Raw genomic sequence first — 12,564 nt, 5'->3', positions numbered from 1 at the left:
AAAAGAAAGAAAAGTAAAGACTGGTCACTCTTCGGTAAACATAACCAGATTCATTACATTATATCAACCCTCTCTCTCAGATCTTAACCTAGTAAATTTATTTAGGTACAGGCACACATATACAGTTAAACAATTTATCATACATGGTAAAACATGTGTAAATTTTCTAGGACACCAAAAAATTTCATAGAGTTTTGTTTTTCACTGGTAGTTACTATAAACCCATGTACTGGATTGTATTTTCAGTTGAATTTACTAGCTTTTTAACCTCGAATCCTTCGTATTAATGGCGTAATATGCCAGCTAAATGACAGAGACACTTTAACATGAAAAGTTTATTTATACCATATCGCCCAAGAACGTGCTCTATGTACTCATTTTCGAAAAATAACAGTTTCTAAAAATTTTCAGAACCTTTTAGGTAACTTGGATTCTCCTTACCTCTTGTTTCTAACAGGTTTTAAGGGATCGTACTCATATGACTTCTCTAAATTAGCCTTACCAATTACAGAAGAACAATCACTGCAAAGATATTTGAAAAATGGTAATTCTGGTTTATGAACAGTATTGACACAACGAGCAATGACGTGTTCTTTTCATAAAAAAAACAGCCCAGTGTACATATACAATGCACAATATGGAAAATAAGCTATTAAACCCAAAAATACTTGATAAGAACTGCTGTTGTTAATATGTACATTCCCCTCAAGGAAGCCACTTGGGGATTACAGCTCTTTTACACGAATAAACATATTTATATTAGGAAAGAGACATAGATATTTATATTATAGACAATTTTTCTTGACATATCTGTAAGCGATAACTGAATGCTCAAAATAAACCATACCCCCGTGAAAGAAACAACAGTCCTCTTAGAGTGAGGAACACATACAGGTATTAACTTACAGAAAATGAACTGAAGTTATTATGTGGGTTAACTAAAGCAATGTTAGTAACAATGGGAAAAGCGAGAGCTGTATTCAGGAAATTTGCAACTGATTTACCAGAGAGTATAATCCTTTTTAAATAGTTCCTTTGATTCATACGGCAATTCCTATAGGCATACTAAAGATATATATGGACCTTTCATATTTTACATTACTTTAATTAGGTTTTCGTAAATAGTTGTGCCACGATGATCTGCAACGCTTTACAGACTTTAGAAGTTGGAGGAAAAACGAAGTCTAACATATCTAAGGTGATCCATAGCCTGGTGGTTAAAGCTGTCGCTTCACACGGCGAGGGTTCGATTCCTCGCAAAGGTAGAAACATTGGGCGTGCTCTTTACACCGGTTGTTTACGTTCTCCATCAGTAAAATGGGTACCTGGGAGTTAGTCGACTGGTATGGGTCGCATCCTGGAACACAGTTGACCTAATTTGTCCAAAATGCTCTGCATAACAAGAGGATTTCTACATAGAAGCATGTCATTGCTGTTACTTAGGCCTGTATACCTTGCACATATACTTGTAGCAAATAAAGTTATATTAAATAATTACTATTATCTACAATTTTGAAATATATATATATATATATATATATATATATATATATATATATATATATATATATATATATATATATATATATATATATATATTTATATATATTTATATATATTTATATATATGTATATATATATATATATGTATATATACCTGGAGAGAGTTTCGGGGGTCAACGCCCCCGCGGCCCGGTCTGTGACCAGGCCTCCTGGTGGATCAGCGCCTGATCAACCAGGCTGTTGCTGCTGGCTGCACGCAAACCAACGTACGAGCCACAGCCCGGCTGATCAGGAACTGACTTTAGGTGCTTGTCCAGTGCCAGCTTGAAGACTGCCAGGGGTCTGTTGGTAATCCCCCTTATGTGTGCTGGGAGGCAGTTGAACAGTCTCGGGCCCCTGACACTTATTGTATGGTCTCTTAACGTGCTAGTGACACCCCTGCTTTTCATTGGGGGGATGGTGCATCGTCTGCCAAGTCTTTTGCTTTCGTAGTGAGTGATTTTCGTGTGCAAGTTCGGTACTAGTCCCTCTAGGATTTTCCAGGTGTATATAATCATGTATCTCTCCCTCCTGCGTTCCAGGGAATACAGGTTTAGAAACCTCAAGCGCTCCCAGTAATTGAGGTGTTTTATCTCCGTTATGCGCGCCGTGAAAGTTCTCTGTACATTTTCTAGGTCGGCAATTTCACCTGCCTTGAAAGGTGCTGTTAGAGTGCAGCAATATTCCAGCCTAGATAGAACAAGTGACCTGAAGAGTGTCATCATGGGCTTGGCCTCCCTAGTTTTGAAGGTTCTCATTATCCATCCTGTCATTTTTCTAGCAGATGCGATTGATACAATGTTATGGTCCTTGAAGGTGAGATCCTCCGACATAATCACTCCCAGGTCTTTGACGTGCCGAATAGGCAGAACTTGCGATCTTGGCTTAAATAGCAACGCTCATCTTGCCATATAGGACAAGCGAAAATTTGTGTATGCAATAATTTCGCCAAAATCATTCTGAACCTAACGGAAAAAATATATTTCACTGTGTTTGTTTAGTATTAAATTATTGTCAACAAATCTAAAATATATTTAGTTGGGTTAGGCTAAAATAAATTGTTCTTATTATAATAAGGTTAGGTAAGTTTTCTAAGATTCTTTTGGAGCAAAATTATAATTTTTTACATTAACATTAATGAAAATATATATATCTTTAAACGTATAAGAGAAAATTTTAGAAAGGACTTAATTTTAAATGAGTTCTTGGTAATTGACCAGTTTTACATATTTGGCACGACATATATATATATATATATATATATATATATATATATATATATATATATATATATATATATATATATATATATATATATATATATATATATATATATTTATATCAACCTGTACTCCCGAGAACCCAGGTGGGAGATATATGATTATATACACTTGGAAAATCCTTCTGGCATTAGTGCCAAATTTGCACACTAAAATTACTCCCTATGAATACAAAAGACCTGGCAGTCGTTGCAACATCCTCCAATGAAGAGCAAGAGTCCCACTAACATGGTAAGAAACAACACAATAAGTGTCAGGGCCCCATGACTGTTCTACTGCCTCCCAGCATACAGAAGGAAATTACCAATACACCCTGGCTGTCTTCAAGAAGGCGCTGGACAAGCACCTAAAGTCTGTACCTGACCAGGCAGTCTCTTTCGTAAGTCGGTTTGCATGCGCCCAACTTTAACAGCCTGGTTGATCAGGCCCTGATCCACCATTAGGCCTGGTCACAGACCGGGCCGCGGGTGCGTTGGCCCCCGAAACCCACTCCAGGTATACCCCAGGAGAAACATTGGTTCAGTAAAAAAAACAGGGACAGATGTACATGCTAGTCTACTACGATTAAAAGAACTTCAATCAACTTCATTAACTTGAGACTGAGATTCAGTGTATCTACCAACATTCTGTGATGCAGGACGAGCCACATGTATGGTGCATCGAACAACATAAGAAGACTCGTGAATGTAACTACCTCCCTGCTCAGGCTGGGTTAACAGCATATTTGGGATGTTAAATCACCACCACCAGATGTAGAACAAAAGAAATGTAATCTTTTTCAGTTTGACACTTGTCATATCTTGCGTCACTATGTACTGGTCTGCGATAAAAATTAATGAATTAAAGGACAACTCACTCAAAACTGTTCAAGAAACGTCAAAGAATTTTATCCCCTGTGGTAGATTAACAAAGATTCTGAAAGTAGACCGCGACTTTGCGCACTGTAAATTACACATTACTACTTATTTTTATTTTTCTGAGTATGCATGACCTTATTTACATGTGCATAACAAGATATAAACATGTAAATAGTTCATTATTACTGTAATCTCTTCATTCCTCTAAACTTACAATGCAGTCCCTGGATCAATTACGTACCTGTGTAATATTTTGATTACCGGCCACAGGTATTTGTATGGGGTGAATAGATAAAATATTGATCTGAAAGTGCTCTACCTGATTAGCTAGGAATAGATTTTTTATGAGCTTGCAGATAGTTGAGCTTAGCATGCTTAGAGAGTAAGGGAGATAAATAATACTAGAGATGCTTTTTAAATGCTGAGTTATTTACTGTTTATTTTTATTGTTGTTGATATTGTTGTTATTATTAAAACATTGAAAGTTATGTGCTAATTGTTTAGGCTGAATGAGAATTAATGAGGGCCGCTTATAAGCAGGAAGAGTTGCAAAAGGGATTGGAAGTAATTATTCATTTTATGGATGAGGAAAGTGTTACAAGTAATTGATGTAGCATACAGATGATTGATAATGTTAGTGTATTTATAGGCGACTGACATGTGCAAAAAATCTCTTTCAGTGAGGGGGAGGCGTTAATACTTTTTTTTAGTGTAGTTCGTGGTGGTAAAGAACGTACATAGTTGGTTAAATATTTAATGTATTGCAAGTGAAAGCAAATGATTTATTTGGAGATGATAGAATGGTTATACAGATATTACCTGGAGTTTACCTGGAGAGAGTTCCGGGGGTCAACGTCCCCGCGGCCCGGTCTGTGACCAGGCCTCCTGGTGGATCAGAGCCTGATCAACCAGGCTGTTGCTGCTGGCTGCATGCAAACCAACGTACGAGCCACAGCCCGGCTGATCCGGAACTGACTTTAGGTGCTTGTCCAGTGCCAGCTTGAAGACTGCCAGGGGTCTGTTGGTAATCCCCCTTATGTGTGATGTGAGGCAGTTGAACAGTCTCGGGCCCCTGACACTTATTGTATGGACTCCTAACGTGCTAGTGACACCCCTGCTTTTCATTGGGGGGATGGTGCATCGTCTGCCAAGTCTTTTGCATTCGTAGTGAGTGATTTTCGTGTGCAAGTTCGGTACTAGTCCCTCTAGGATTTTCCTGGTGTATATAATCATGTATCTCTCCCGCCTGCGTTCCAGGGAATACAGGTTTAGGTACCTCAAGCGCTCCCAGTAATTGAGGTGTTTTATCTCCGTTATGCGCGCAGTGAAGACGATGGTTATGGTTATCATTTCAGTTAATGTTTAATTTTTGCTTACTGTATAAGTGACTGTGTAGGATTGTGTTAGGATGAGAAAATTATTAGTAGGCAAATGTTAAGAAAATGCGATTGGAAAGGTGGAGAAAATGATCACAGCCTACTATCTGAGGGAAACTCAGGGCGCCTCCCAACCCTTTGAGAGTTAGGTTCAGTTTTTCTTGTATCGTGTACTTTGGGCACAGAAAGTGCATCATTAGGTCATTTGAGAGGCATTCGAGTTGTCTCAGTAGTTTGTAGTGCTTGATCATTCCCCAGGATGCAACCCACGACGATCGACTAACTCCCAGGTACCTTTTTACTGAAGGTTAACAGGGACAGTGGGTGTAAGGAGACTCGCCCATATGTCTCGCCCTGCCCAGGATTCGAACCTGGGACCATTCGGTTGTGAGCCGACTGCGCTGACCACTGCGCTACAGGTCACCCAGGTAAACTTGATGTTCTAAGATTATTAGTAATCAAATAAGTTTATTCAGACACATGTACACATAAATACAGTTACATAAATTATCATACATAGCAGTATATGTGTAGATTACTGAGGATAACCCAAAAAAGTAAGACAAAGTGAATGAAGTATTTGTCATGTTATGTTTTGAAGGTTATTAAGATATGATTATTATTATTTCAATAAAAATTAAGCATTAAGTGCAAAATGGTTATACAGTGCTGCAGGGTCAGATGAGCTAAAGATAAAACATGCGAAGATGAGAGACCAGGGAAGGTTAGGAGCATGCGAGATGCAGAGTCAGTAGGAGTAATGGGAAGTGTTAAAGAAAAAATATCACTTCGATTACATTTTCATTATAGCTCTTCCAACTACCCTCACCGATTCTGCCTTTTGTATACCCCTAACCCTTGTTGGTCTCTCATCTTCGCATATTTTACTCAAGTCCAGTGGCTAACGCTACGGTCTGGAGTTTTGAGACTTACAGCGGGTTCTGATTGATATAATGTTATGGTCCTTGAAGGTGAGATCCTCCGACATAATCACTCCCAGGTCTTTGGCGTGCCGAATAGGCAGAACTTGCGATCTTGGCTTAAATGCTGTGGCTGACATCCTTGTCTATGTCGGATATGAGGATGAGGAACAAGATGGGAGCTAGTACTGTGCCTTGTGGAACAGAGCTTTTCACCGTAGCTGCCTCGGACTTTACTCTGTTGACGACTACTCTCTGTGTTCTGTTAGTGAGGAAATTATAGATCCATCGACCGACTTTTCCTGTTATTCCTTTAGCACGCATTTTGTGCGCTATTACGTCATGGTCACACTTGTCGAAGGCTTTTGCAAAGTCTGTATATATTACATCTGCATTCTTTTTGTCTTCTAGTGCATTTAGGACCTTGTCGTAGTGATCCAATAGTTGAGACAGACAGGAGCGACCTGTTCTAAACCCATGTTGCCCTGGGTTGTGTAACTGATGGGTTTCTAGATGGGTGGTGATCTTGCTTCTTAGGACCCTTTCAAAGATTTTTATGATATGGGATGTTAGTGCTATTGGTCTGTAGTTCTTTGCTGTTGCTTTACTGCCCCCTTTGTGGAGTGGGGCTATGTCTGTTGTTTTTAGTAACTGAGGGACGACCCCCGTGTCCATGCTCCCTCTCCATAGGATGGAAAAGGCTCGTGATAGGGGCTTCTTGCAGTTCTTGATGAACACAGAGTTCCATGAGTCTGGCCCTGGGGCAGAGTGCATGGGCATGTCATTTATCGCCTGTTCGAAGTCATTTGGCGTCAGGATAACATCGGATAGGCTTGTGTTAATCAAATTTTGTGGCTCTCTCATAAAAAATTCATTTTGATCTTCGACTCTCAGTCTGGTTAGCGGCTTGCTAAAAACTGAGTCATATTGGGACTTGAGTAGCTCACTCATTTCCTTGCTGTCATCTGTGTAGGACCCATCTTGTTTAAGTAGGGGCCCAATACTGGACGTTGTTCTCGATTTTGATTTGGCATAGGAGAAGAAATACTTTGGGTTTCTTTCGATTTCATTTATGGCTTTTAGTTCTTCCCGCGATTCCTGACTCCTAAAGGATTCTTTTAGCTTAAGTTCGATGCTTGCTATTTCTCTGACCAGTGTCTCCCTACGCATTTCAGATATATTGACCTCTTTTAGCCGCTCTGTTATTCTTTTCCGTCGCCTGTAAAGGGAGCGCCTGTCTCTTTCTATTTTACATCTACTCCTCCTTTTTCTTAGAGGAATAAGCCTTGTGCATACATCGAGTGCCACCGAGTTAATCTGTTCTAGGCATAAGTTGGGGTCTGTGTTGCTTAGTGTATCTTCCCAGCTTATATCGGTTAGGACTTGGTTTACTTGGTCCCACTTTATGTTTTTGTTATTGAAGTTGAATTTGGTGAATGCTCCCTCGTGACTAGTCTCATTTTGTCGGTCTGGGGCTCCACGCATACATGTCTGAACCTCAATTATGTTGTGATCTGAGTATATTGTTTTTGATATGGTGACATTTCTTATCAGATCATCATTGTTAGTGAAGATGAGGTCTAGTGTATTCTCCAGTCTAGTAGGCTCTATTATTTGCTGGTTTAAATTGAATTTTGTGCAGAGATTTAAAAGCTCGTGCGAGTGTGAGTTTTCATCAGAGCTGCCTCCTGGTGTTATTACTGCAACAATATTATTTGCTATATTCCTCCATTTTAGGTGCCTTAAGTTGAAATCCCCCAGGAGCAAGATGTTGGGTGCAGGAGCTGGAAGATTTTCCAGACAGTGGTCAATTTTTAACAGCTGTTCCTGGAATTGCTGGGATGTTGCATCCGGAGGCTTGTAGACTACCACAATGACTAGGTTTTGGTTCTCGACCTTTACTGCTAAAACTTCCACTACATCATTTGAGGCATTAAGCAGTTCTGTGCAAACAAGTGACTCTGCAATGTACAGGCCAACCCCCCCCCCTTTTGCCTGTTCACTCTGTCACATCTGTATAGGTTGTAACCTGGGATCCATATTTCGTTGTCCAAGTGATCCTTTATGTGGGTCTCAGTGAAAGCCGCGAACATTGCCTTTGCCTCTGCAAGCAGTCCACGGATGAAAGGTATTTTGTTGTTTGTTGCTGGCTTTAGACCCTGTATATTTGCAAAGAAGAATGTTATCGGACTGGTGGTATTGTTGGTACTGGGGGGGGATTTTTTTTCCGGCATTAGTATCTGTATCTGTTGGTTTGGAGTGGAGGCCATCGACTGTGGTTCCACTCCAGGAATGACTGGATTTGGTGTACGATTTCTGCCATTTCCTGCCAGTTTTTTTTCCTTCCTGGCACTAAAAAACCTCTCCCTCTTGAGTGGCTGTGGCTACCCAGGTTTTCCCATGGCCTGGATGTTTTGTATCTTTTTGTCCCCTTTAGATGGTATGCCTGGCAATTTAAGTTATAGCACAGTCTTTCCTGTACTGAAGAGGTACACATTTCAGGGTGAAAAAGCTTACAGGAAGGGAGTTTGCATTTTCCTGTTGTCATATGGGCATGGCATTTTCTAGGGTGGTCATAGTTGCATGTCCCATCTGTTTTTCCAGATTTCCCATGCCAGCAGATACCAAGTGCATAGTATGTGCACAGGCTTGGTTTCCGCTTGCCTTGGGTTTCTGTGACTGTATTCCCTGTTGGTGCATGTTTCCCTGTCTTACTTCTATCATCCCTAGCACCAACAATGGAGCTCCCACCAGTTGTTTTTGGTAATTTATCCTCAGTATTGCTATTGGAGTCCTCTTGTTTGCTATTTCCTGCGGTATTTCTAGTTTGCAATATTGGTTTTATCTTATCTTTGACTACACTTGTTTCCCTACTATGGCTCCTGTCCCCTATGAGGTCATTTATATGTATTCCTTCCTGCGTATAATTCCCGACTACCTGGACAAAATCTCCAGCTTCACCATTACTGTCTCCCAGGACAGCACCTCCAGCTTCACCATTACTGTCTCCCAGGACAGTATCTAGATATGGTAAACATGAGGAAATTAAATCTTCATCAGAGTACAAAACAAATTCTGGCCACAAAATAGAGCGAAACACCAACGTCAAAGACCTGGGAGTGATCATGTCGGAGGATCTCACCTTCAAGGACCATAACATTGTATCAATCGCATCTGCTAGAAAAATGACAGGATGGATAATGAGAACCTTCAAAACTAGGGAGGCCAAGCCCATGATGACACTCTTCAGGTCACTTGTTCTATCTAGGCTGGAATATTGCTGCACTCTAACAGCACCTTTCAAGGCAGGTGAAATTGCCGACCTAGAAAATGTACAGAGAACTTTCACGGCGCGCATAACGGAGATAAAACACCTCAATTACTGGGAGCGCTTGAGGTTTCTAAACCTGTATTCCCTGGAACGCAGGAGGGAGAGATACATGATTATATACACCTGGAAAATCCTAGAGGGACTAGTACCGAACTTGCACACGAAAATCACTCACTACGAAAGCAAAAGACTTGGCAGACGATGCACCATCCCCCCAATGAAAAGCAGGGGTGTCACTAGCACGTTAAGAGACCATACAATAAGTGTCAGGGGCCCGAGACTGTTCAACTGCCTCCCAGCACACATAAGGGGGATTACCAACAGACCCCTGGCAGTCTTCAAGCTGGCACTGGACAAGCACCTAAAGTCAGTTCCTGATCAGCCGGGCTGTGGCTCGTACGTTGGTTTGCGTGCAGCCAGCAGCAACAGCCTGGTTGATCAGGCGCTGATCCACCAGGAGGCCTGGTCACAGACCGGGCCGCGGGGGCGTTGACCCCCGAAACTCTCTCCAGGTAAACTCCAGGTCACTTCACCATTACTGTCTCCCAGGACAGCATCTCCAGCTTCACCATTACTGTCTCCCAGGACAGTATCTCCAGCTTCACCATTTCTGTCTCCCAGGACAGCACCTCCAGCTTCACCATTTCTGTCTCCCAGGACAGCACCTCCAGCTTCACCATTACTGTCTCCCAGGACAGCACTATCAGCCCCACATTTACTGACTACCAGGACATCACCTCCAGCCTTACAGTTTGTGACTACATGGCCAGTATCAAGGGCAGTACCATTCAGCCCAGACTTTTTATGTTCCCATCTGTTGTAGAAAGCTTCCAGGTTTTCTATGAAAGCAGCTTTGATGTTGTCCTCTTTTAATACCCTTGTGATTTTAGTCCACAGATTTTCCTCATTTGGGCATACCCAAAAACACTTCTCTGTTTTAATACTGCTTGTAGCTAGTTCTGGGATATCTGCACAAGGGGCGTGACACCAATTTCCACAAAAATGACAATTTATCCATGTGGAAGCCCGTTTGTTTGACTGACCACAGACTACACACAGCTTCATAATGATTTGAATGGTTGATTTACTGCAATTCTACTAGCAACCTCTTGAATATTCTATTAATAACCTCCTTAAATGAAGCTCTAGCTATTTGTATTTCTGTTTCTAACTGTTTTTGTATATTGGACAGCTTACCGTCACGTTCCTGATTTTTAATGTTTGTGTTTATAAGGGCGCCTACAACCCCATCCGTTTACAGTCTGCTTTATTGTCCAACGAAACCGTTTGAAACCAGTCAAGGGTTCGGACCAGTCAAGGGTTCGGACCAGTCGATCTGATCTGATCAGTGGGTCACTTATTTAAACATACTGGTCGGTGATTTGAGCTAACACATGAAGGATCTACTGGAAATTATCTACCCGAGTAATATGTGATTTGACTGATACAAAAGTATAACTTGCGTGTTGAAGAAATCGGTGACTGCTGGCACTCCTACAATGACGAACGGTCGACCTCCACCCTTGTTTATCAATCGCTGTATCTAGCTTTTCTATTTTTTTTTTTTTTTTCTGTCTCCACCACAATAAATGCTATATTATCACTATAGTTGACTGGTGCAAATTTTGGAGGAAGGACGCTTTTTCTGTAGTAATAATTGCTTCTCGTTGTGTATATTGCGACCGCTGGTAACTACAGGTTATATGAAATTCACAGTATACGTCTGGTATTTCAAGAAAAAGAAACTAATGAAAGTCACTCCACTCCACTAAGTACCATTATAATACTGGTTAGTTGCTACTACAACACTGTATTCTGCTATTCACTGGTATCACTAGATTATATGCGAGTACACTAGCAGGCCAGGGAGATTATTAAAACAGCTGACCACTGTGGTAAGTTTCTGGCGACTTCTGGCACCTGCCTCTATAGGCTTATCACTTCATTTACAAATTCACCTGTTTTCAAATGACACTTTAGCCTTTATCATCAATATACTAGGGAGCCACTGTAGTATACACTATACACTATGTATACTCAATGTTATCAGGGAGACTTTCTTTCCTCTGACACGAAAAGTTCAATTATTATTATTTTTTTCACCCGGGACACAGGCCTATGATTCCCCTCTGGCAGTAAACTCTGCTAGGTAGTGCACACTAATTCTCCTTTTTTGACTCAGTATATAATGTTTTCCGCCCAAGATTGGTTCCAGGCGCTAGAGGGATGTATCGTATAGGATTGATGACACCAATTAAAGTTCTAGCACGTAAGAGCGACCATGAAAACACGAGATAACCCGGAGCACAACGAGGCATGCTGACACCCTGACTCGCTTGGTATGTTACATTAGTCTACTCCCACCCACGGAATGGTTTATTGAGATAAGTTGCTTGTGTAAGTGTGTGTCAATTTTTTTTTTTTTTTTTTTTTCTAGTTGTGGTAATTACTTCATGAACTCTGATTTGTGTTTTTAGAAATGGTGTCTCGGAGTGTATTTTCCTCCTCTCTACTATTCATTTTCAAGAAACTCTATGGAAATATATCAAACTGACTATGATGGGTTATGCTACAATTAATCCACATGAAAATCTCATGAACAGGTTGAGGCAAAACCATATAAAGCCGAAGGAAGAGATATGCTATAGCTCGAAGCCATGAGAGAACCGAGTAGCAACAAAGGAAAAGACGGAGCCAGGAATAGATAACACACCTGAATTAACATTAGAGAAACTTAAAATTACGTTACCTCAGGTACTGTAAATAAAATGTCGCATTTCCTATCTTATTTCACATTTCCTTTTAGACTTACTATCTCAACATTCTACATGTACCTAGAAATTAAAAGAAAAAAAAGTAAAGACTGGTCACTCTTCGGTAAACATAACCAGATTCATTACATTATATCAACCCTCTCTCTCAGATCTTAACCTAGTAAATTTATTTAGGTACAAACACACATATACAGTTAAACAATTTATCATACATGGTAAAACATGTGTAAATTTTCTAGGACACCAAAAAATTTCATAGAGTTTTGTTTTTCACTGGTAGTTACTATAAACCCATGTACTGGATTGTATTTTCAGTTGAATTTACTACAGTTTTTTAACCTCGAATCCTTCGTATTAATGGCGTAATATGCCAGCTAAATGACAGAGACACTTTAACATGAAAAGTTTATTGATGCCATTTCGCCCAAGAACGTGCTCTATGTACTCATTTTCGAAAAATAACAGTTTCTAAACCTTTTCAGAA

At 40.4% G+C, this 12,564-nt stretch overlaps 1 non-coding gene across 1 annotated transcript; it reads right to left on the bottom strand.

Annotated features, from left to right (window-relative positions):
* Positions 1-5,404: 5,404 nt before the first annotated feature.
* Positions 5,405-5,478, bottom strand: TRNAV-CAC (transfer RNA valine (anticodon CAC)). The gene has a single exon. It is a non-coding gene; the product is annotated as a tRNA-Val (tRNA).
* Between the last annotated feature and the right edge of the window lie 7,086 nt (positions 5,479-12,564).

Source organism: Cherax quadricarinatus, unplaced genomic scaffold (assembly GCF_038502225.1).
Source record: "Cherax quadricarinatus isolate ZL_2023a unplaced genomic scaffold, ASM3850222v1 Contig6204, whole genome shotgun sequence".
Lineage (NCBI taxonomy): Eukaryota > Metazoa > Arthropoda > Malacostraca > Decapoda > Parastacidae > Cherax > Cherax quadricarinatus.
Note: the sequence above shows the minus strand (reverse complement) of the source record. Positions and strands in the feature narration are given on the sequence as shown.